This window comes from Aedes albopictus, chromosome 2, assembly GCF_035046485.1.
Source record: "Aedes albopictus strain Foshan chromosome 2, AalbF5, whole genome shotgun sequence".
NCBI lineage: Eukaryota > Metazoa > Arthropoda > Insecta > Diptera > Culicidae > Aedes > Aedes albopictus.
Window position 1 is genome coordinate 160,610,160 of NC_085137.1, and position 24,137 is coordinate 160,634,296.

Here is a 24,137-nt window from a genome sequence, read left to right on the forward strand (position 1 = left end):
ATAGAGACACCTCCAAAAAATTTTCCCGCTATTCCTCAATATTTTGCTCCAGCGATTCTACTTACATCACAACATCAAGCCTGCTATTGCGTTACTGGCGCAACCGCTTCTAGTATTACGTGTAGGGAAGCAGTGTATGGTAAGAAGAAGAAGAACAAGAAGAAGTGAAATAAAACAAATTGTTCTATTGTAAAATGCAAAAAATCTTATACTTAAACACTGAATAGCGGTGTTCGTGGCTTCGTGGTTAGGGGCGTCAGTCGCCAGGCCGTTTCGTAAGCCTCTGAGTGTGGCTCCGATTCCTGCTCCAGTTGGTGACAGCTTTTCTTCGAACGTTTTGTCATCCTAAAATGCTACCAAGGGGTTGACAAAATCGGATCCTCACTGTATAGCAGTTGTTTCAGTGTTTTCCATGAGGATTTATTTCACAAGTTCAGCTGCAGAGGGTGAGTTCTTGTGGGGACTTAATCAAGTCTTTTTTCAGCAATTATTCTAGGTATTTCTGGAGTATTTCTATCTAAAAAAAGATCCTTTAAAGAATGCCTCACCGAGTTCATCTAGGCATGATTCCAAAAATTTCAAATGTTATCTTCTAAGAACTGCCACACAGTATCCTACACATCTTGATGCTGAAAATTCTTCCATTATAATTGTATTTCTTTCTCCAAATCTGAAAAGTCTCCTCAAACCTTCAGCTATTCTTCAAGAAAGACAAGTTCTATTCCAGAGATTTCCTGTAAAATGTCTCCAAGTTATGCGTAGAAATTTCTCCAGGAATTCAATAGCGTTTGGCCTATTCCTCGATAAATGTTGTTTCATGGATTCAGACAGAAGACATTCTTCCAAGAACCTCTTGTGAATTTCTACGGTGATTATATTAAAACTAGCTGTCCCGGCAAACATCGTTCTGCCTGCCTACTGTGTTTTTTGATATGCAGCTCTGTAGAAAAATGCCCCGGAAAAGGAATTTTAAACTTTCTCGTTTTCGGTGCGTTCCCGGTCGATTTTCCCAGTTATTTTTTTATACCAATACGTCGGAGCTCTGCACGAATGAAACATTGAAAGACTGATGTAGATCCGTTGGCCCATTCCCGAGCATATTCGTGACATACAAACACCACTCCATTTTTATTTGTATAGATCTAAAAAATCTTTAAATAATGTTTTTGAAAAAAAAATCGGATAGAAACTTCTGACGAAACATGTCTTAAATTCACTTGATATATCAAGATGAGCTGTGTTGATCAAAATTTCACTTTTCATCTATAAATTCATTAGGCGCTGTCCATAAACAACGTAGACTTTTTTCGGCCATCTCAGTTCCCCCTCCCCCCTCGTAGACTTTAGTTTATACAAAACAACATTTTCCGAAACTTGTATGGAGCGTTGACTTTGGTCAGGAAGCCTTTCGCTTCGAAGCTACCATTATTTCAGTTTCTTGTGTAGGTATAACCAGTGCTGCGAATTATCATGACCATCAGGGGAGAATCGTTAGACCTAATTTCTGAAGCCGCATATCATGCTTGAAATGACATGCATTTTTTGGATTTTAACCTTCGCCTCCTTTGTAGAGATGGCAGTTGCTGAGTATGCACCAGGCGATAGAGTCAATCTCTCTGAGCAGTGATAGAACTTAACCTGCTACGGAGCTTAGTGATCTATCCCAGACAACCAGGAATCGCATAAAAATGCACGCTGTACATCGTACAAAGTACTATTTTAAGACACTATCGCATATATGTACAGCAGACTGACAATATTCATCGCATATGATGATATTTTTCGAACTTATTACGACGTATCAGGTAAAGTCATATGAGAATACAAATTAAGTTTTGTTTAGTATGAGTACATCGCAGAAGATAATATTCTGATGTTGTATTACGATGAACTTTACTTATTCGCAAAAACGTGCGAGTAAGCTCACAAAGCCACAAATGAATTCGCATAATTGCGTACTGTGATGATTACACTAGTTTACAGCATTTTTGAACTCGGTAAGCTGATGATCATTTTTGGTGTAGAATCATGCCCTGAGTTCGAAAACGCGAAAGAAAAAAATTACAGTAGAGCGGAAATTTTTTCGACTTTCCATACAAGGATGATGATTTGAAATCGATTTTTGTTCTATTTTTATGCAAAGTCGCTCACTTCAAACATCTAATTCCTCGTACCCAATGCTCCGATTGAGCTGAAATTTTTACTGTAACTCGCCTACATATGATATGTCAAATAAACGTCGAGAAAGAATTTTTAAGTTGTTTTTTTCTTATTAAAAAAAATACATTTCTTCAAAAAAATTTGGGAATTTTGCTAAAATTTAAGAAGATCGTCCCTAAAAATCGTCAATATCTTGAATTTCATCAATCTGACGCAAAACCTGTGTTCAAATGATCGAATGGTATTGTATTCAGCTTTCAATTTATGGAAAAAGATTTAAAATTGGTTGAACAGAACGCAATATATTTGAATTTTAGTAAATTACATATTTTGAAAAGTTGTAAAACTCGATATTAAGCTAAAATTCAAAAACTGCTCTACTTTAAATTTTTTGAAGGTCGGTTTCGAAATCAGCACTAAATTGTGCTTCAAAAATTTTGGTCGTTGACAGAAGTTCACGACTTTCATTTTATTTTGTAAACTTGTGTTATACGACTTCGCTTGGTACTTTTATTATTGTGTCTGTTTAACTCGCATTGGTGTACGGATGAAATCGTATAACCGTACAAATAAACTCGTTAAAGTGTGCAGACAAACTCGCATAAGCTAGAAGCGTTTATGTTAACATAATGCAATTTTAAATGTGATAACAATGAAAGAGTTGCTGTTGGACTGTGGATGCAGTGCCAAAAAGCTAGAAGAAAGCGAACAGCCGTAATTGTGGTTACAAAATCATCATTATTTGTTTTCTTGGCTTAATAATCAAGGAGGTGCTAGCCATAGAGGGGTAGTAAAAACTATGCGGGAAATGGTACTTCGTCGTTTTTACCTCCAGATAGTCTGTCGAACACGCACAGCGCAGATGAATAAAGTGCATTCCAACAAACACTGAGGTGAGATAGAATATCATGACCGCTTGTTTTATAAGTAGCGTTTGGTGTTGAAAGTGAAGTGTGGCTCATCAATTCAAAAGTCATTAGTTCGATATCAAGCTGACTAGTATTGTTTTTTTTTTCGAAGTCGCATGAGATGCCGAATTACGTCGCAATAGTGCTTACGGTGCATCGCATAAGATATCGCTCCAAGTCATATAGCGTTGTTATTATTCCGTCAATATACGTATAGCGCCTCCATTTTTGTACGCATAAGACACTTTTACTGCATCTTATGCGATGTAACTTAAACGCATAAAGGTACGTATAACAAGAACATAAACTTCATTATACGTGTAAATTGGTTGTCTGGGTATGAGCGCTTCCACAGTTATTAACTTAGAGCTTCCTCTGCCAATGACCGTTTTCCATGTGTATATCGTGTGGCATGTGTATATCGTGTGGCAGGCACTCTGTGTCCAAGTATGGCAAGGACATTTCCTTTGAGAAATGTTCCTGAACCGACAGAGACTCGAATCCATCAGAATAGTCATGCTGAATACCACCGCTTTTACAGCTGCTATAGGGGCCTTCAATGGCGCACGTATACAGTCTGCAGAAGGCGAGCGATTGCATAGTCCAATAATCCTCCTTGAGCTGACTAACATGTTGACTGCCGTAGCATGCGCCATTTTCATCTTGTGTTAGTGCCCGATTCGGCTATACAACCGGCAGTCGTTCACAATCAAGTTCAAGATCAAGCATTTTGTTATGAGAACATCTATTTACAGTCATTCTACAAGTGCAACCCATCTGTTGCAGTCCCCATGTAGGATGGAAACGTTTTAGATAACGTCTTATCTGCATCTCGTTTGTTGTTTAGCGATTCCAATAAAAATGACATGTTTCGTTTGTTTATCAGCTTCGCCACACTTCGCTGGTGGGTGGATGGAATATCACCTCAATACTGATAAGATAGGTTTAGTTCAACCTGCGTTTAAACTTCGATACTTTGTAATCTACTCGGCGCACGTACCGGGAAATTCAATTCGACATTCAGATCAACATTACTGAACTGACGGCATCCCGTCCGTTCAGGACTCACAAATCAAATCGAGTTAGCCCGCTAATGAAGTGAAATCAATCACGTTCTGTTTGTGCATCAATCGGATCTGTTTTCGCACATCGCTGTTTCCAATCATCGTGCGCCGTGTCAAAATCATTACTCAATTTTCCGCAATGCCATGGCACTTTATTGTACTGGTACTAGGATTTACTGATTGTAGGCAATCAGTGCACCGCCGAGCGATGAGCAAAAGCAATCATACCTCCTATCATGTTTATCGGTGGTACACACACTTCTACCTACTAGGGGCCGAGGCGGAATCGTGTGTAACTTTGTTCCAATATTGATTCGATCATCATCCTCATTTGCAAACAGCATCGGCCGCGTAATTGAGTTCCGTGGCACGTCTGTGCCACGGCACGGCTCTCCGTCGTCCGGAGGTGGAAATTTCAACTTAAATCTGGCATTTTCCCCCGATTGGACATGTGTCGTCGTCGGGCCGCCGCCGCCGCCGTAGGAAGTCAGTTCCGCCGCACTCGCTGCTTGGGCAAGCCAATTTTGGGCAATTATTCGCTACGCACACCTGACGGTTTGTGTTGCGGCTTGGAGTTGGAGTATCCTAGGGAAGGTGGGACACGGTGCGGTGCTGGCAAGTGGCAGCTTGGCAACCATCACCAGCCAGCGGTTCGCGGTTTCGTGTGTGTTCTGCAATCTGGCGATGTTCGGAATTAATTTATGTAAGTGGGATTTATGTGGCGTTTATTTTTTGGTTTGTTCGTCGAGGTACTTGCTCGAACACGTACACACAATACCTGCCTACATACACATACACCTATGTGCGTTTTTACGGGTGAATTCGGTAAAATTGGTCACGAGAGCTTAACGATGTCGGCTGTCTCGCCATTTCCGATTTCCTTTGAATCTGACGTGTTTCGATTACCTACTGTTTTGTTACTGTTCAAATTATGGTTGAGTGGATATGTAAAATATTGATTCAATTATTCGAATTGTTCTGCATTACTGCTCCTGTTCTGGCCCATTCCTGCAGGCATTCCCGAAAAAAAAATCCTTGCAGACTTTCCGAAGGAATTCCTGGAGAAATTTTCGAAACAATTGCTGGAGAAATCCTTGCAGGTATCTCCAGAATAGAACCTAGAATAAATGGAGGAACCCTGGAAGAATCCCCAAACAAATCCCTAGAGAAGTTCTGGTGGAATTCCTTAAGGAAGCTTTGGAGGGATTCCCGAAGCAATCTCTGGAGCAACTTCCGTAGGAATCCCTGAAAGAACTTCAGGAGAAATTCCTTGAAGAATTCATTGCGAAATTCCACAAGGAATCTGTGAAGATATTTTTGAAGGAATCCGTCGATAAATTTCCGCATGAAACACTGGAAGAATTTCTGAAAGAAATCTTAGAGGAATGTCCGAAGAAATCTCTGAAAAAAATCTTGATAGAGTACTTGTATATTTTTCCCGGAAGGAGTCCCACAAGTATAAGGAGAGATTTCCACAGAAATCCTAGGGGAGGTTTCTTCAGGAATCCCTAGATGAATTTCCAGAGCAATCCCTGAAGAGATTTCCGGATAAATCCTTGGCGGAATTTTCAGAGCAATCCCTGGGGAGATTTCCAGATGAATCCCTGGCGGGATTTCCAGAGGAATCCCTGAAGTGGCTTCTAGAGGAATCCCTGAAGGGGCTTCCAGAGGAATCCCTGAAGGGGCTTCCAGAGGAATCCCTGAAGGGGCTTCCAGAGGAATCCCTGGAGGGATTTCCACAGGAATCCCTGGAGGGATTTCCACCGGAATCCCTGGAGGGATTTCCACCGGAATCCCTGCAGGGATTTCCACCGGAATCCCTGCAGGGATTTCCACAGGAATCCATGGAGGGATTTCCACCGGAATCCCTGGAGGGATTTCCACCGGAATCCCTGGAGGGATTTCCACCGGAATCCCTGGAGGGATTTCCACCGGAATCCCTGGAGGGATTTCCACCGGAATCCCTGGAGGGATTTCCACCGGAATCCCTGGAGGGATTTCCACCGGAATCCCTGGAGGGATTTCCACCGGAATCCCTGGAGGGATTTCCACCGGAATCCCTGGAGGGATTTCCACCGGAATCCCTGGAGGGATTTCCACCGGAATCCCTGGAGGGATTTCCACCGGAATCCCTGGAGGGATTTCCACCGGAATCCCTGGAGGGATTTCCACCGGAATCCCTGGAGGGATTTCCACCGGAATCCCTGGAGGGATTTCCACCGGAATCCCTGGAGGGATTTCCACCGGAATCCCTGGAGGGATTTCCACCGGAATCCCTGGAGGGATTTCCACCGGAATCCCTGGAGGGATTTCCACCGGAATCCCTGGAGGGATTTCCACCGGAATCCCTGGAGGGATTTCCACCGGAATCCCTGGAGGGATTTCCACCGGAATCCCTGGAGGGATTTCCACCGGAATCCCTGGAGGGATTTCCACCGGAATCCCTGGAGGGATTTCCACCGGAATCCCTGGAGGGATTTCCACCGGAATCCCTGGAGGGATTTCCACCGGAATCCCTGGAGGGATTTCCACCGGAATCCCTGGAGGGATTTCCACCGGAATCCCTGGAGGGATTTCCACCGGAATCCCTGGAGGGATTTCCACCGGAATCCCTGGAGGGATTTCCACCGGAATCCCTGGAGGGATTTCCACCGGAATCCCTGGAGGGATTTCCACCGGAATCCCTGGAGGGATTTCCACCGGAATCCCTGGAGGGATTTCCACCGGAATCCCTGGAGGGATTTCCACCGGAATCCCTGGAGGGATTTCCACCGGAATCCCTGGAGGGATTTCCACCGGAATCCCTGGAGGGATTTCCACCGGAATCCCTGGAGGGATTTCCACCGGAATCCCTGGAGGGATTTCCACCGGAATCCCTGGAGGGATTTCCACCGGAATCCCTGGAGGGATTTCCACCGGAATCCCTGGAGGGATTTCCACCGGAATCCCTGGAGGGATTTCCACCGGAATCCCTGGAGGGATTTCCACCGGAATCCCTGGAGGGATTTCCACCGGAATCCCTGGAGGGATTTCCACCGGAATCCCTGGAGGGATTTCCACCGGAATCCCTGGAGGGATTTCCACCGGAATCCCTGGAGGGATTTCCACCGGAATCCCTGAAGGGATTTCCAGAGGAATCCCTGGAAAAATTTCCAGAGGAATCCCTGGAGGGATTTCCACCGGAATCCCTGGAGGCATGTTCACTGGAATCTCTGGAGGGATTTCCACCGGAATCCCTGGACGGATGTCTACAGGAATCCCTGGAGAGATATCCACAGGAATCCCTGGAGGCATGTTCATTGGAATCTCTGGAGGGATTTCCACAAAAAAATCTGCAGGTCACTCATCAAGACTGCATGAACATTTTTATTGAAATTCATAGGCTATTCTAGTATCAAAGATTGATGAGGGAATGGAATCCGTCCGCTTTTTTATACTCATATTGTTTGGCATGACGTGACGTATGATAGTAATCTAATTATCGTAAATTGACAGACTAATTAAATTTGAGTAGCTCCATCGATAGTTGAGGATTGAGTTTCAACTGCCTGTCAACTCCCTGATTCAAGCTATCAACATCACTGGCACAAGTCTGTCAGCTTTGCTCGATATCTGTTGCATTTTTTCACTTGACCATTGTTCAGTGGCAACTAGCAAAGGAAACAGCCCAACTCAGCTCGGAAAGCGATTGATTCGCCCTAGGATGGAATGTTTTATTGTAAAGAGCCCGGCCCCCAATAAAGGGCGTAACTTGTCCCTTCTTTTTCTGCCCCCCACAACTATTGGAGCCGTTCGTCAATGCCGCCCCATTATGGATTCTATTCACAATTCTCCCTCCATCCTCTGGTTTTGGATTCTGAGAGGCAGCCAAGTGCTTCTTCTTCTTACTACGTAAAAGACATTCCGGAACGAACGACGAGCTCTTTGGCGAGCGACAACGACCATGTCCGGAACTGTGAACGGCTCCACGTCAAGAACTCCCATCTCCGGTCCGTTCCTTATGGTTTGGCAAGTTGAATTGCTTGCAACTAGAGGGTGAGCTGCAGCTTCTGACGGTGCACGGTGGTTCAGGTTTGAAGTAGATGGGAAAAATGCCGGACAAAAAGTGTTCACATCATCTGGAGCTTAACATAATACAGGACCCGATTTTGTCAGCCCCATTTTGCGACAAACTTTTTGCTCTCATTATCTTACAATCATATTTTAATTAATTTATTATTGTTTATCATCAACCTACAACTGAAATGCAAAACATACAGGGATAAAAGTTTGAAAAACTGTTTAAGTTTTTACAGAGAGTAAAACATGTGTTCCGAAAAAAGGCTGACAAAATCGGGTCACTTATGTATTTCCAAACGAGTAAAACATTTAACATACGTAACTTAAAACTGCGTCAATTTCATGGCCATAGTAAAGAAAGAAAGAATAACATGGAACGAGCTCACCAATACACAAGATTAACTAAAACTGTTCAACTCTCTTCGTTTTTTTTTTTCACTATCCAACTATTCCCTATTCAAATGAAAAATAATGCACTTGATGAGTTTATACAAAAAACTTTTCAATAAATAAGAATGCTGGTGTAATGAGGTAGGAGATTGTGGTACACATTGGTGAGCTCGTTTTATGCTACTATTTCCACAAATGTGTACTTATTCATAGCTACTGCCGGTACTACCAGCTTCCCATTAAATTATAACAATATCTACAGCAACACAGTTAAACTATGCCGAAGTCAGGTTTAAATTCTGATCAGATTAGGTTTTTCAATTTTTAAAATTTAACAGAACTATTGAAAATTCCAATATGATTGACATTTTTTTAATATTAAACCACTATGCATTTCCTCGCACATAATGACTACAGGAAGCACTAGTCTCCCTATAGTATGTTCGCACGGTAGTGCCCCATCAAGCATTACGACGACGACGAGGACGACGATGCGATGAGATTGCACGTATGTGAGTAGTAATGTGTCAGAGTACTACAAATTTCCGAAGCCTTTTCACCAAGTAGGTACCTAGCTAGGTCCTAGACTAGGAAAACGACGAGTTGAGGGATAGTGGAAAGTGGACGATGACGATGACGACGAAGAATATGGTATTCACCAGTCGTAGTACGTACGTAAGGAACTGTTGACAAAAGGGTGAAAAATTGTCGGTCTCGGGCTATCTTGAGCTTGAGCGTTGGAAATGATGGATGAAGTTGATTGCGCCGACGATATTATGTAGACTACGATCGGTGGAAGTTGTTGAGTAAATATAATGAAATATTTATGGTAGGAGTGGGATTGTTTGCCTGGTCGTATCTTTTTTGTTTATTAATTATATCACTATATACTCCTCGTTTTTCAACATTCTTTTTGTACTACTTTACCTTATTCAAAAGTGCTTGTATAAACATATTCCATTTCTTTTTAATAGATTTAGACAACAGCATCCGTTAAATTCTACAAAATTACGGTGTACCTATATGAGCACCATTTATTTAAATTTTCGATCGTTTTAGGAAACCAAGTATGCTTATATACATATATATATATATATCAGACACATTCGTACTAGGGTAGTACGTAAATCTTTCTTTAAAAATTTTACTTCCTTTAAAAATTTTAAGGTTTTTTTTTCTAAAGTAAAGTGAACTCTTTTCACTTTGCACTGCATGGTATTATTTAAAGAATTCTAGTAATGTATAGGGTGAATAAGGGTATTATCGGCAGGTTTGTTCTCTTCGTCATGGGAGGTTTTTGTGGGTCAAATTTCTTGAAATTTTGGCATAGCTTGGTTGGGAAGGATTTGAGGCCAACTCTGAGATCAACAGGTTAAAAAAACCATAACGAAGAGAAAAAAACTGCCGTCAGTTCCCCTACATAGAGATTTGCATCTGAAATCTTATGGTAATCATAATTAAAAAAACACTTCCTACTGAAATTTGCATTTTTTTTCAAATTAACTCAGAAATTTGTTAAAAAAATGAAAAAAATCCTCTGCTTGAGTACAGGTTGGACTCGATTATCCGGAGTCGGGTTCTGACGCTTCCCACAATAATATCTCGCAAACGGAATGCTGTAAAAAGTTGAAATTTTGATTGATCAATAATCAAAGTTGGATTAACAAAATGTCAAAATTTCAGCTTAAAAGATCATTCCGTTCCCCAGATATACGTTTGAGAAGCATCCGAACCCGACTCCGGATAATCGAGTCCGACCTGTACTTTGAAATAGTGTCAAAAATGAAACTAAGAATTCAATCATAAATTCCGCCAGGAAATCATCCAGAAACATACATGTGCGTCTTCTAATATGTCTTCTGATAACTTCATCAATTATTTTTCCAGATATTCCATCAAATCACCTCTATTCAAGCCTACTTGAAAGACTTATGAACAGTACTGAAAATGTCATTTCAATATATATAGATTCAATTACCCACGGAAATTAATGAAAAAAGTCATTAAATTTCTGCGCGTTTACATCACCAATCCAAACACGGTGGTTAGTTATGGAAAATCAATGTTATTGTCGATACACATTTCTTACTAGGGACCATGGATAGAAATGTCGCAGAATTTCATGAAAAAACTGTCATGACATTTTTCTATTTACACCACTTTCGGTGCAAATTTCTGTTCGTACGCATCACCAGTTCATAACGCTGATTAGTTATGGATAATCAATGAAGTCGCCGATTAACATTTCCGATTAAGTGCAGTGAAATTAGCAAATAACGAAATGACATTTTTATGACATTTCCCATCCCTGCTAGGGACAAAGAAATCAACAAATAACAAAATAACATTTTTAAAACATTTCCCATCCCAGAAAATACGGCAGTAAACTGGTTTAATTTTTCCTATACTGGACGTGAAAAGAGGATAAGGTGTACTTCTTCTTCTTCTTCTTCTTCGTGACTCTACGTTCCCCTGGAACACGGCCTGCCTCTCTTCAACTTAGTGTTCTTTTGAGCACTTCCACAGTTATTAATTGAAGGGCTTTCTTTGCCTGCCATTGCATGAATTTGTATATTGTGAGGCAAGGACACTGATACACTATGCCCAGGGAAGTCGAGAAAAGTTCCCGACCGGAACGGGAATCGAACCCGCCGTCTCCGGATTGGCGATCCACAGCCTTACCACTAGGCTAACTGGAGACCCCTACTTAGCTCTGGTGAATACTCCAGCAATTCTCTGTGGGGACTTACAAATGATCAAAGTACATACATATATCAGAATGATGTTGGTCAATGAAAGAAAAAACGCTGTCCATAAACTTCACAAACTCGTTTTTGACCGCCCCTTTCGCGGAGTTTTTCATATAAAATTAGTAAAATTGTACGGTGCATTGACTTTGTCCAGGCCTAACTATGACATAACTAGGAGTTTATGATGCATTCGCTCTCCAGTGGCCTAGGATCACTTTGTGTTAACGTGTTACCACCAATGAACAAGGCGCAGTTGCAGGGTTGGAAAATGTCATATTAGGCTTCTTTTGTCATTTTCCAATTTTACTGAAATGTTTATCGATGACACGGTTATAAGTTTGCACACGAAATCGTGGATCTGAACAATGTCATGACATTGTTATGACATTTCCATGGCATTTTTCAACCCTGGAACCTTTTGAAGTGAAATTACAGCAGCTAGAAACCTAGCAAAAAAAAAGTATATGTATCTACAGATCAGAAGCGATAAGTAGACTTCGAAATCCGTTTGTAATACCATTTGTTTCAAAATGGGCACAGAAGAGATTATAACTGGGCGTAACATCAAGACATTTCAAATTAGATTTGCTTAAATCACCATCAAATACCAACATCGGTTAAAATCAAAACAAATAATATTTAATTCTGAAATATCAAAACAAAATTAAAAATAGTAATCTATCCAAAAAACGACGATAATTATAGGGTATGCACAGAGCCACTAATACACCACTCGATAAACGTCAAACCCAAACGTCGCGGTGTCGTCGTTGATTTCTCTGTTTATGTATGGCTCCTTATTTTTTTTCCTTGCGGTTTTCTGTCCTGTCGTTCTCACCGATCCACATTTGCCTCTTAGTGCTAGGGTATGCGATAAAAAGCATCGATATCGTACCTACCGAGACCAACAACCCCAACCGTTTAACCAACTTGCCGACGACGACCGAACGAACAGTCATTGAGCGAGCAAGAGCATGCAACCAGCATAGTTATCATTATCGTGTAATAATGTTGTGCGGTTTACGCCGTTCCTGTCGTGTTCGGTCGCTCGTTCGTTCGTTTATGGTGAATTATGATACTATTAGTAAATCGAGCCTACCGGTGGTGGTGCGATGGTTGTTCTTACTAGAGAGTACGATATTAATCGTTTCGATTGCAACAATGAAAAAAAAAACAACATTTATTAGAAGTCTAAACATGAAGTCGGTAAAATTTAGCCTTCCCAAAAATGCATCTGTTTCTAGCCAAAAAATGCATCAATTCCTAGTGGAATATTCAAATATTTACAGGAGAGATTTTTCAAGAATATTGATTGACTAGATTCTTGCAGAGTCGTGGATAATTTATAATTTCTTGCAGAATCTATCAAACCAGTACCGTGAACCATCAACGTTCTAGTCACATCATCGACGCTGATAAAAACCAAACTTGTATCACCTCACTATGTCTTTGGGCTTTTTCATTCGCTCTCTCTACAGTCGCTAACTCCTAGAAAAGACTGAATCTCACTCACGTCACCCACCATCCCCGTTTTGTGATTATCACCACTGATATGGATGTGATTGTCCATATAGTGAAGGGCCCATATAGCCGAGGCGGTAAACGAACGGGTATTCAGCATGACCATGCTGAGGGTAACGGGTTCGATTCCCAGTCGGTCCAGGATCTTTTCGTAAAGGAAATTTCCTTGACTTCTTTGGTCATAGAGTATCTTCGTGCCTGCCACACGATATTCGCATGCAAAATGGTCATTGGCAGAGGAAGCTCTCAGTTAATAACTGTGGAAGTGCTCATAGAACACTAAGCTGAGAAGCAGGCTTTGTCCCAATGAGGACGTAACGCCAAGAAGAGAGAGAGAAAGATGGATGTGATTGTCATGACTCGCTTTGTCCAGTGTAAACTCTCTCATTTTGCATGCCATGCGTCACTGCTCAGAGAGATTGACTATCTCGAAACCTGCCTACAGCATATTTAGCAACTGATAACGCTGCAAAGAGACGGAGGGTAAAATCTATAATATGCATTTTCTGGCGTGATATGTATCATTTGGGAAGGGTGATATCAGAAATCAGATCACGATTATCTCGTGACGGTCGCGAAAATTTGCAGCACTGCATCAATAAGATTTTCATTATTCAAAGTACCATATGTCCTACATCAATCGTTAAAAATATTCTCCTGTGGAGCGGACCTGGTGTGATGGTTAAAACACGTGACTATAACGCCGAGAACCTAGGATCGAATCCCACTCCCTGCAAACTCAAATGTGAGTTCTTCTTTCGGAAGGGAAGTAAAGCGTGCGTCCCAAGATGAAGTAGCCTAGGGCTAAAAATCTCGTTAATACAGGTAGAAAAAAAATCTCCTTGGATTATGAGTAAATTATCCAAAGAATACATGTATTTAGTTGCTGAGTTTTCAAACCTTTCTACACAACTATTAATAAGGTCATGTCTAAACCTAATTGAAAGGAATCTTTACTAAACCCATCTACTGAAGTCATTGAACACCCTGCAACCCCCTGAAATTGAACTAAATAGTTTCCATAGAACACTACTAAAGCCCTTACAAACCCGTGAAATCCGCTGAATAGTCTCGAAACCCCCTCAGGAAACTCCTCTGAGACCCTTGTAGATTTCCGTAGAACCCCACTAAAGCCCCTAAAACCTCTCGAAATGCTTTAAAACATCTTGATAGCCAAAGAAAACCCCGTTGTGACCTACTCCGACCTTAAGCCCTTTCAAACCCCCTGAAAACTCCTGGAACTCCATGAAATGCCTTCAGACCCTCTGATTCGCCAGCAGACTTTCTTTGAGCTCTTCTTAAGTGCCCTAAAACCAATTGAAACTTCCCGAAACACCTTCAAACCCCTAAGAAAATACCCCGGAGGCTCCCGCAGACTGCCCTAAAACCCAACTGAAGCCTCAGTAAGCACCCTGAAAAGCCTTATCGTCCGTTGAAACGTCTTGAAACCCTTCAGGCAACACCCCTGATACCTCCGTAGACTTTCAACTAATCTGAAGACCCCTGAATAGCCTTGAAAGCTCTCGAAACGCATTGAAACCCATAAGAAAACCCCTCTCAGGCCTCCGTAGTCTACCCTTAAACTCTACTGAAGCCCCCGCATACCCTTTGAAAACTCCTGGAATGTCCTGTCTTGAAATCCCTCAGAAGACCCCGTAGGCTTCTTTCAAACTCTAGTGAACCCCCCTGGAACTACCTGAAATTCATTGAAACCTCTCGAAATCATTTCAAACATCGAAGACAATTTACCAGAGACTTCTGTAGACTTCCATTAAGCTCAATTGAAGCCTTATTGAGAACCCTGAGATCCCATGAAATCCGCTGGAACGCCTTGAAACTGCTCAGGAAACGCCCGCATAACTTTCCTTATACTTCCTCAAAACTTCTGGATTTTACTAAACTGTTTTGAAACCCCTAAGAAGATCCCGTAGACTTCCTCCAAACCTAATTGAAAGGAATCGGGTGAGATGACATGACTAAATCTCAACTCCTCTCCAAAACTGCTTCCAACAAGTGTTGCCATGCCCTAGTGCAAGCATAATTTACTATCTGTGAAATCATTTGATTAATTTGTTTGCCTTCCCCTCCCGAGAAGGTGAATCGAGAGCATCGTATTGGCGTGTTTGTTTTCATCATTCTCGGAGGGAGACAGCAGCTTCGACAAACTCGATAGAAACCAAGCGCCATCGTCGTCATCTGTCTGTTGTTCAGCGCGCAATTCGTTTATCCTGCTGCTGGCTGTCGTCGGCTGCGCTATCCCTCTCTGTTGATGTTTTTATGTCCGTTCGTTTGTCTTTGCGTTTGTCTCTCGCCGATCGACCGACACAATCTCGACTCGACGTCCGTTGGCGTTGTGTTGTTCGATGCCGGTGAGTAGGAAACTTTCTACTCTCGGTGGTGCAAATAGCAAATACCACCATCACCGCCACCCCTGACAACCGATCGACGATATAAATCTTGCAAGGACGACAGGCAACACGTGATTTATGTAGCAAATCGATTTTGCCACTTTCTGGTTTCGGTACTTTTCATTCACAGCGTTTTTTTTGCTTGCTTTCGTTCGTTCGCTGGATGTTTACCCGATGTCAGGACTTGACGCAGGGAAATCCAATGTGTCGGGTTAACAAACTTTTCGAATGGTGATTCCTTTCGGTTGGTTGGCAGACAAGTGCTCCTTTAATTATGGAACATCTGGCCTGGCCTGGCATCCATTGAACTAAATTGCAGAAACGTGTACCAGTACCAGCAGTAACATCCCTTGGGCTAATCTCGACCGTCACAAAAACACCTGTTGTTGTTGATCCTGCAGTTCTTCCTTAGAAGAGCAAGAGTGGCATCTTTGTGCCATTCACAATGGTCCGAATCCACGTTTTTGCAGGAAAAAAAATCCGTATCTCTGTTTTCGTTAATTTTAGGCGTTTGGTGTCTTCAGAGAAGTTGTTTCAATTTGTTTGCTGCATCTTTTCCAAAAATTTTTGATTAGGGTGGTCCTCGTCTTAACTCAAATCTGGAATAGAACTTTTTAATTTTAAGTCATATGCGATCGAATTCTTCAGCAAAGTTGTAGGCAATGTTATTTCGAGCAACTTTGCCGAATACGCCGTTAATCTAGCTCTTAATTTGAACATAGTAGGTCAATTTTAAGTTTTGACTTAGGGTGAGCCACCCAAAAACGGTTTTTTCGCAAATTATCAATTTCAAGCTTTTGTTTCACGTTTTGCAAAAAACTCGTGTATGGAAAACTTGTAGGCATGGTAAAAACCTACATTTTTTCCGAAGACAGTTTGACTCTATCTTTAAAATTGTATGAGTTGTATGAAGTTTTTCGATTCGTTAAGAGGATTTTTGGAGTCGATTTATTCCAATTCAAAAAATAACGTTCTTGTAATTTTTGCTCCAAATTTGGCTTTATATGTGACCTTCCAAATGCCGCTTAAAGAACTTTTTTTATTTTACCAGATCCATGAGATATAAGCATTTTAAGACATCGTTGTTTTTAAGTCAAAATTGCCCATAACATTTGAATGACAAGACCTAGCAACATGCAATGTTCAGAACAAATATGCGTCATTACTTGCTCTTCAAATGCTCCGAAGCTCACATCTTCGAAAAAAATCAAATAAAAAAGTTATAGCGAAAAAACCGTTTTTGGGTGGCTCACCCTAAGTCAAAACTTAAAATTGACCTACTATGTTCAAATTAAGAGCTAGATTAACGGCGTGTTCGGCAAAGTTGCTCGAAATAGCATTGCCTACAACTTTGCCGAAGAACTCGATCGCGTATGACTTAAAATTAAAAAGTTCTATTCCAGATTTGAGTTAAGACGAGGACCACCCTAATCAAAAAATTTTGGAAAAGATGCAGCAAACAAATTCAAACAACTTCTCTGAAGACACCAATTGCCTAAAATTAACAAAAACAGAGATACAGATTTTTTCCTGCTAAAACGTGGATTCGGACCATTGTCCATTGGGTTCATATGTAGTGCAAGCATGAGGTTTTTCCTGAAAATTGAATTCGTCTTATCTGCGTTTGACCAGAAGAGGGGTGGTATACTGGTAGGACTACAAAATTATATGCCTGCATAAGTAACAATCGAAGCAAGAGAGTATACATGGCCGATACTTTGTGTTTATCCGTCTTATTTTCTATTTCACCGCTTGTTTCACTTTCTACAAAAATAGATAGAATATCGAAGACAAAGTAACTTATCTGAGGAATTATGAATCATTTTGTTCAAAGTATTTGTTAAAACAATGTCCTATCTGAGTGTCCAAAAAACAACATATGGAGATTGGCTGTTGGGACCATTCATAAATTACGTAGAATTTAAGCCTGAAAAGGGTGTTTCAGTCAGTGCAACATGCCATGTATGAGAAGAAATCAACAAGAGCGAAGGAGTTGTTAAAAGCTGCTTGAAAAATGTTGGTGAGCACGATTCATCTTAAAATTAAAAAATAAATGAAATAAAAAATAATAAGCATTTGTGCAGTTATTTTTGCATGCAAATTCTTAATACTAATGTGAATTACACTCTGAATTATTTGAGTTAGCATTAGTAGTGACCATTGCGGACCTGATCAGAGTGGGATCCATTTTCCCCGTGCATTCGTTCGTCTCTGTTGGTATTTCGATCCCTCATAGAGCGGCACCAATGGTCATCAAAAGCCGTTTCTAGATAAATGGGTGAGCTCGTTTCATATTAATGTACTTATTCTACACATCTGTTTTCTCTTTCTGTGTGTGCATGTCAGCTCTGTCCGTGATTGTTTTACACTGAAACCGTAGATCGATAATTTTCAAATGCTCCGAGAGTTTTGATAACGAGATATTCAGTCGAAACTTTTGGAATCATATTCTGAAGTGAGTACCACTGCCTCCGCCGGTAGACTCGATTCAATAGTAAGCGATAATAGGACAAAATCAGTACCAGAGACCGCAAGATCAATTTGACCCCGGCTTACGGTACTGTTGTTTTTTTTTCATTTCTTGCAACTTAACACAGTTACCCAAAGTTTTGCTCAAACAACATCAAATTAGGCAAGGAATCATTTAATTGCAGAAACGCAGAATACACCTACTCACCAAACAAAAATTCAGCTCATTACTCCAATTCTAGTACTGATTGTGTCCTATTACCTTATGGTGAATCCCATAGACTATCCTTTTCCAATTATCGAACTCTGAGGGTATCTATGTGGCCGGCAATGGAAGTTTTTATATCTTTTCTACTGTACTGTGACCTCCGATTGGATGACTGTTTTTCTCAAACAGTTTTGTATAACTTAACTAGTTGTGACAAGAGTTTGTCACTGTCACGGGCTTCAACCATCACACCAAAAGAAGCTAGAAATAGATGCCAGATGCTTTCAACTTGAAGCTGAAAAACAGAAGAAACACTTAAAACTTTTTTTCGATGTATTCTTATTTGGGTGCTTCCATTAAGGTAACGTTATACAAATAGAATTTTATTGTATTTAGAGTAGTTGGGCTTCTTGAGGAGGGTTAGGGTTAGGATTCACAGAAAAAAGGGCAGAGAAGGGAGTTGAAGGATATACAAGGCTAGTTGAAGTTGGAGCCTGAGAGAGTCTAAGAGAAGAAGAAGAAGAATTCTTTTGAGCAACTTTGAATCTACAAATATAAATAGTGATCACTTGAAGCACTATACTATGTATGAACATAATGCATGATCAGTCAGCCTCATACAACTTTGTTCGCGTCTCCAGTTAGCCTAGTGGTTAAAGCTATGGATCGCCAATCCGGAGACGGCGCGTTTGATTTCCGTTCCGGTCGGGAATATTTAGTGTGTTGTTTTACTGTACTGCATTGTTTTACATGCCTCACAATATACAAATTCATGCAATAACAGGCGAAGAATGCACAATTTATAACTGTGAAAGTGCTCAAGAACACTAAGTTGAAGAGAGGCAAACCAAGTTCCAGTAGGAACGTAGAAGAAGAAGACAACTTTGTTATCATGAAACCGCTTGAAACCCACTAAAACCTATTGAAACGTCCTGAAACGCTTTGAAACTCCTATGATACCCACTCAAAACTACCCTGAATACCTGCTGAAATCCAACTAAAACCACTCCAAACACCTTGTAACGCCTTGAGACGCTTCAGTATACTGCTCTGAGATCCCAAAGACATCTCTAGAACTCTACTAAAGCCTCCTGAAACCACCTGAAACCCACTTGAACCTCTTGAAACGCCTTGAATCCCACAAAAATCTCCCTGAGACTCCCGTAGACTATCCTCATACTTTACTGAAGTCTCATCAATCACCCTGAAATCCCCTGAGATCCGCTGTAACGCCTCGAAATCGCTTAGGAAACTGCCCTTAGACCCTTGTTGACTTCCGTAGAATTCCAGTAGAGCCCCTAAAACCTGTCGAAATGCTTTGAAACGCCTTGAAATCTTAGGAAAAAAACCCTCCTTAAACTCTACTGAAGCCCCTTTAAACGCCCTGAGAACTCCTGTATTTCACTGAAATACCTCGAAACCCCTCAAAAACTTGCTGACTTAACTCGCTGACTTAATCAACTGAAACGTCTCGAAACGCCGTGGAACCCCCGAAGACTCCCATATACTGCCCAAAACTCATCTGAAGCCTCATTGAGCACCCTGAAAACCCATGAAGTCCACTGAAACTGACTTGAAACCCTTCAGGAAAAATCTCTGATATCCTCGAAGACTTCTTTTAAAGTCTACTTAGATCCTCTGAAATACCCTGAGATCTTTCGAAACGTTCTGCAACGCCTTGAGATGCCCAAGAAAAATCCTCTCAGACCTCCGTATTTTACCGTCTAGTAGTAACCTTTTATTGAGGCTACCATGAACCCCCTGAACACTCCTGGAATTCACTGGACTGTCTTGAAATCCCTCAGAAGGCTCCCGTAGATTTTCCCCAAACTCTACTGAAACCCCCTGAAACCACCTGTAACCTCCCGAAACCACTTGAAACCCTAAAGAATTATTCTTATTATTATTTTTCTTTATTATCGAGATTTTCAGCCCTCGGCTGGTTTATCTCGTAAACCCCAAAGAAAATCCACTTGAAACTCCTGTAGACTGCTCTTAAACTCAACTGAATCCTCATCGAACACCCTGATAATCCATGAAGTTCGCTGAAACGGTTCGATACCGCTCAGGAAACCCCCGTAGATTTACTTCTAGGTGAAGGTCATCTGCGTCCACTTTCTATATCCGTCAGAAGAAGCGGGCTGAAAGTGTTACTCAATGTTCTTTGCGAGTGAGCTAACAACAAGCAGCAATTCCACTCTCGTTGACTTGCTAGATAACCATATTTGTGCTTTCGATAATTAGTACGAATGGCAAGGCCACCATTGTGGCGGATATCTTTGTATCCTAAAAACATTGGCCTAAAACTCAGGCTACATTTCAACTCTACCAAAAACATCCCGAAAAACCCCTGATAAAATCCCTTGAGATAAAGTTCCCACAAATTCTACTGAAGTCTCTCGATACTTCCAGAAAACTCATGAGACTCATTGAAACCTTTCGCTTTGAAGCGTATTAAAATAAGTACCTTGAAACATACCAGAAAAACCCCTGGTTCTGAACCCCGTAAACTGGCCTTAAACATCACCAAAGATCCTCGATACCTTCTGAAGTCCCTTCAGACCCCCTGAACATCTCGAAGTGACTTAAAAATGCCTAAAACTCAGATACATTCTGAAACCACCAAAGTCTTCCTTTAAACTATGCTGAAGTCATTTGAGACCTTCGAAAACGCTCTTGAAAGCCCCTGAAACTGCTTGAAATGCCATGAAACTGAAAGCCCCTGGAATTCCCCGAATTCCCAGAAACCTCTAGAAATCCCTCTTAAACCTTCTGGAGCACTCTTGCAAGTCGCTGAAGTCTTCTAATACCCTTGGAAATCCCTCTTAAACCCCCCGAGTCACCTTGAAACCCTTCTGAAACACTAGGGTGGGGATAGTTATGAAAAATTTCTGCGGGATATGATTTCCCAAGTGAAACGTTTTTTGCTAGAGCAAACATTGAAAAAACATTTTTAACATAACTTTTCAAGACTAAATGGGTTGCCCAGTTGGCCAAATTTGGTCTCGAAATTGCGATATCTCTGCTGGTTTCCGAGATATTTGAAAAAAAAAAGCATATTTTAGTTTTTTTTGCTATAACAAAATTTAACATATTTTATAGTTCTAGACATTCAGCCATCATCATATATATAATAGCCCTGTTTGTCTGTCCGGTGACTAGCCAACCAGATGCAGCACGCGGGGAAATTCTCACAAAAAATAAAATATTTGACTCTTCAATTATTTTTTAGTATCAGATGCAGAGAACAAAACCAGTGAAAACCATAGACAACCAGACACAGCATTTGATGAAAAAACCACAGACAACAGACGTTGAATATCTAATGTTTTTTTAACATTTGACACTTTAATGCTTTTTTACTATCAGATGCAGAAAACAAAACCAGTGACAACCATAGACACAGCATTTGATGAAAAAATCACAGACAACAGACGTTGAAATTTTTGTTTTTTTTTTTAATTTGACACTTTTTTGCTTTGCTTTTTTACTCAGATGCAGAAAACAAAACCAGTGACAACTATACTGCCGTTCTATGCATAACTGTCCCATGTTATATGGGATTCACATATAACATGGGACAATCGGGCGTAGAACGGCAGTATAGACAACCAGACAAAGCATTTGATGGAAAAAATCACAGACAACAGACGCTGAAAATTTTGTTTTTTTTTTCATGCAGAAAAGAATCTGTCACAACCGAATGCAGCAGTTGCTGGAAATAACTCAGATAGCCTGTTTGTCTGTCCGGTGACTTCAACGAAGTATTTTCAGATGTAAATATAAGCTGCATTGAATTCACCAAAAAAAAACTATTCAAAACGTAGAAAAATGTTATTCTTTTCTAATTTAAAATCCACAAGCGTGAAACCGTTTATATTGAAAAAAAAAACTTGCAACGGGCGCTACTGCGTCCACAAATAAACTAGTTCCATAGAAAAACGATATAATATCTCAAAAACATACATCTCTGATTTTTTAAATGTTACTCCTGATAAAAATATAAAACCAGGGTCCCGAGACCATGAAAACGAGAAAAAAATAAAATAATTGCATATTTTTAACACCTAAACATATTTTGGCCCATGAACGCATTTTTCTTTAAAACTACAGGGGTTGGCCAAAATGTTTGGGATAGGCAACTTTTTTTCTCTGATAAAAAAAAATCAACATGCTGTAACTTTTCATAGAGTGCATCAAAAATTCTCAAATTATGACTGTTTGTTAACCTATTATATGTGCATCATTGGTACAATTTTGAGCTCAATTGGTTAATCTTTCGCGAAGCTACAACCGTTCTCGTAAAACACTATTTTTTGAACAACTAATTTTTGAACTGTCATATCTCGGAAACCAGTGAACCAAATTGAATGAAATGTGGAGCGGACCTGGTGTGATGGTTAGAACACTTGACTATCACGCCGAGGACCTGGGATCGAATCCCACTCCCGACAAACTCGCAAAAAGTGAGTTCTGCCTTCGGAAGGGAAGTAAAGCGTGGGTCCCGAGATGAACTAGCCTAGGGCTAAAAATCTCGTTAATACAGATAGAAAAAAAAATGAATGAAATTTTGAGCGATTCTCAACATTATAATAATACTTGAAAATTCTCCAAAAAAATGGGTACTTTTTAAATGTTGAAAAATTTTATTATGATTTGAAATTTTCACCATACAGAGGAAAATGAGTCAAATTTACAATACCGCACAAAAAATACTAAATGTGTTCGTTCTTCAATCTAAATGGGCTCTAATATATCTTATTATAGCTATCTTAAGAACAGAAGTAGAAAATCTTCGGATATCAAAAATAAAATTTAATGACGTAGATGTGAAAAAAATACATTTTTTCGAGAAAGATCCAAAATGTGTCAATCCATCATAATTTTTTTCATCGTTTAAAAAAAAACCTATGATTTTAAGGATTTTTAAGCATTAATATATTGTTGATAAACGTTAAAAATTTCTTTCAATTCGGTTCACTGGTCTCCGAGATATGACAGTTCTAAAATTAGTTGTTTTAAAAATAGTGTTCTACGAGAACGGTTCTAGCTTCGCGAAGGATTAGCCAAGCAAGCTCAAATTTGTACCAATGATGCACATATAGAAGGTTGACAAACAGTCAAAATTTGAGAATATTTGATGCATTCTACGAAAAGTTACAGAATGTTAAACTTTTTTGTGAGAGAAAAAAAAGTTGCCTCTCCCAAACATTTTTTCAAAGCAACAGTGCTGCCATCTAACAAAAAAAAATATTGCTTTTAATAATGTAACATTTGATACCATTCAATGTCTGCTAGTATGTTGCTGATGTTAAATATTTGCTTGACTGTTGTCATTCTAAGATATTGAGTAATAATTGTAACAGTCTTGCCATCTTGCAACTGAAATGAGAATTTCGTAAGTTTTTAGAGTGTAATAAAAACACGAGTTAGCAGAGTTTGGTATATTTGTTCCTGGAGAGGACGAAGGGATTCAGAAAATTTACCTGTAATTAATAGCCCATAGACAGGATCATTGGTGAGCTCGTTCCATACTTTTTTCAAGTTTGTATTTCGACTGATACGAATATTTATGCATGACTTCTGCTTTTTCTGTCTGTCATCTGATTAAATTTGATGAACATAGGCTAAAGACAAAAGTCATACATTATGCTAGTACAAGTACGAAAACACTCATCGGAAAAGCCTTCGTTGTTGGTCGGTTTCTGCTCCCCGTCTAATCCTTATACATTTAATTATTCTAGACATTAATAGCGAATTAACTGTCCGCCCCTTTTCGATAGTGATACTCGACCGGCACATTTGTGGCGGACAGCTTACTAACTCCCACCAGATAGTTCTCGAAGGAAGGGCGGGTCGTAAGCTTTGGGTTTGACGAACCGTGGTCAATAATCTCGGTTGTCCTTCGAAGCACCCTCGGGACCACTTTCCATGCATATTTAATTCAAGATCCATTAAATTGATTACTTCCGAGAATTTCCAAAGGGTTTTCCGCTTTCTGCGTTTCATAATTGATATCGTTTGCGATGTCACACAAAAATGTTACCGAAATGAATTGGAATCAACCGTAAAAAAAAAATCTCGAAAATCTTTTCCGCTGTATGTAAAAGCGTAAAAATTGAATCCTCTCGAGCCATTGTGTTGTACAATGTATCGCTTTGGAACGTATCCCCACACGTGTGCGGAAGGATGAAGCCTTG

General features: G+C 40.4%; 1 protein-coding gene across 7 annotated transcripts in view; it reads left to right on the forward strand.

Moving 5' to 3' along the window:
• The window catches only part of LOC109407223 (AF4/FMR2 family member lilli), a 312,632-nt gene that overhangs the window by 228,072 nt on the left and 60,423 nt on the right, over positions 1-24,137 (forward strand). The window lies entirely within an intron of this gene.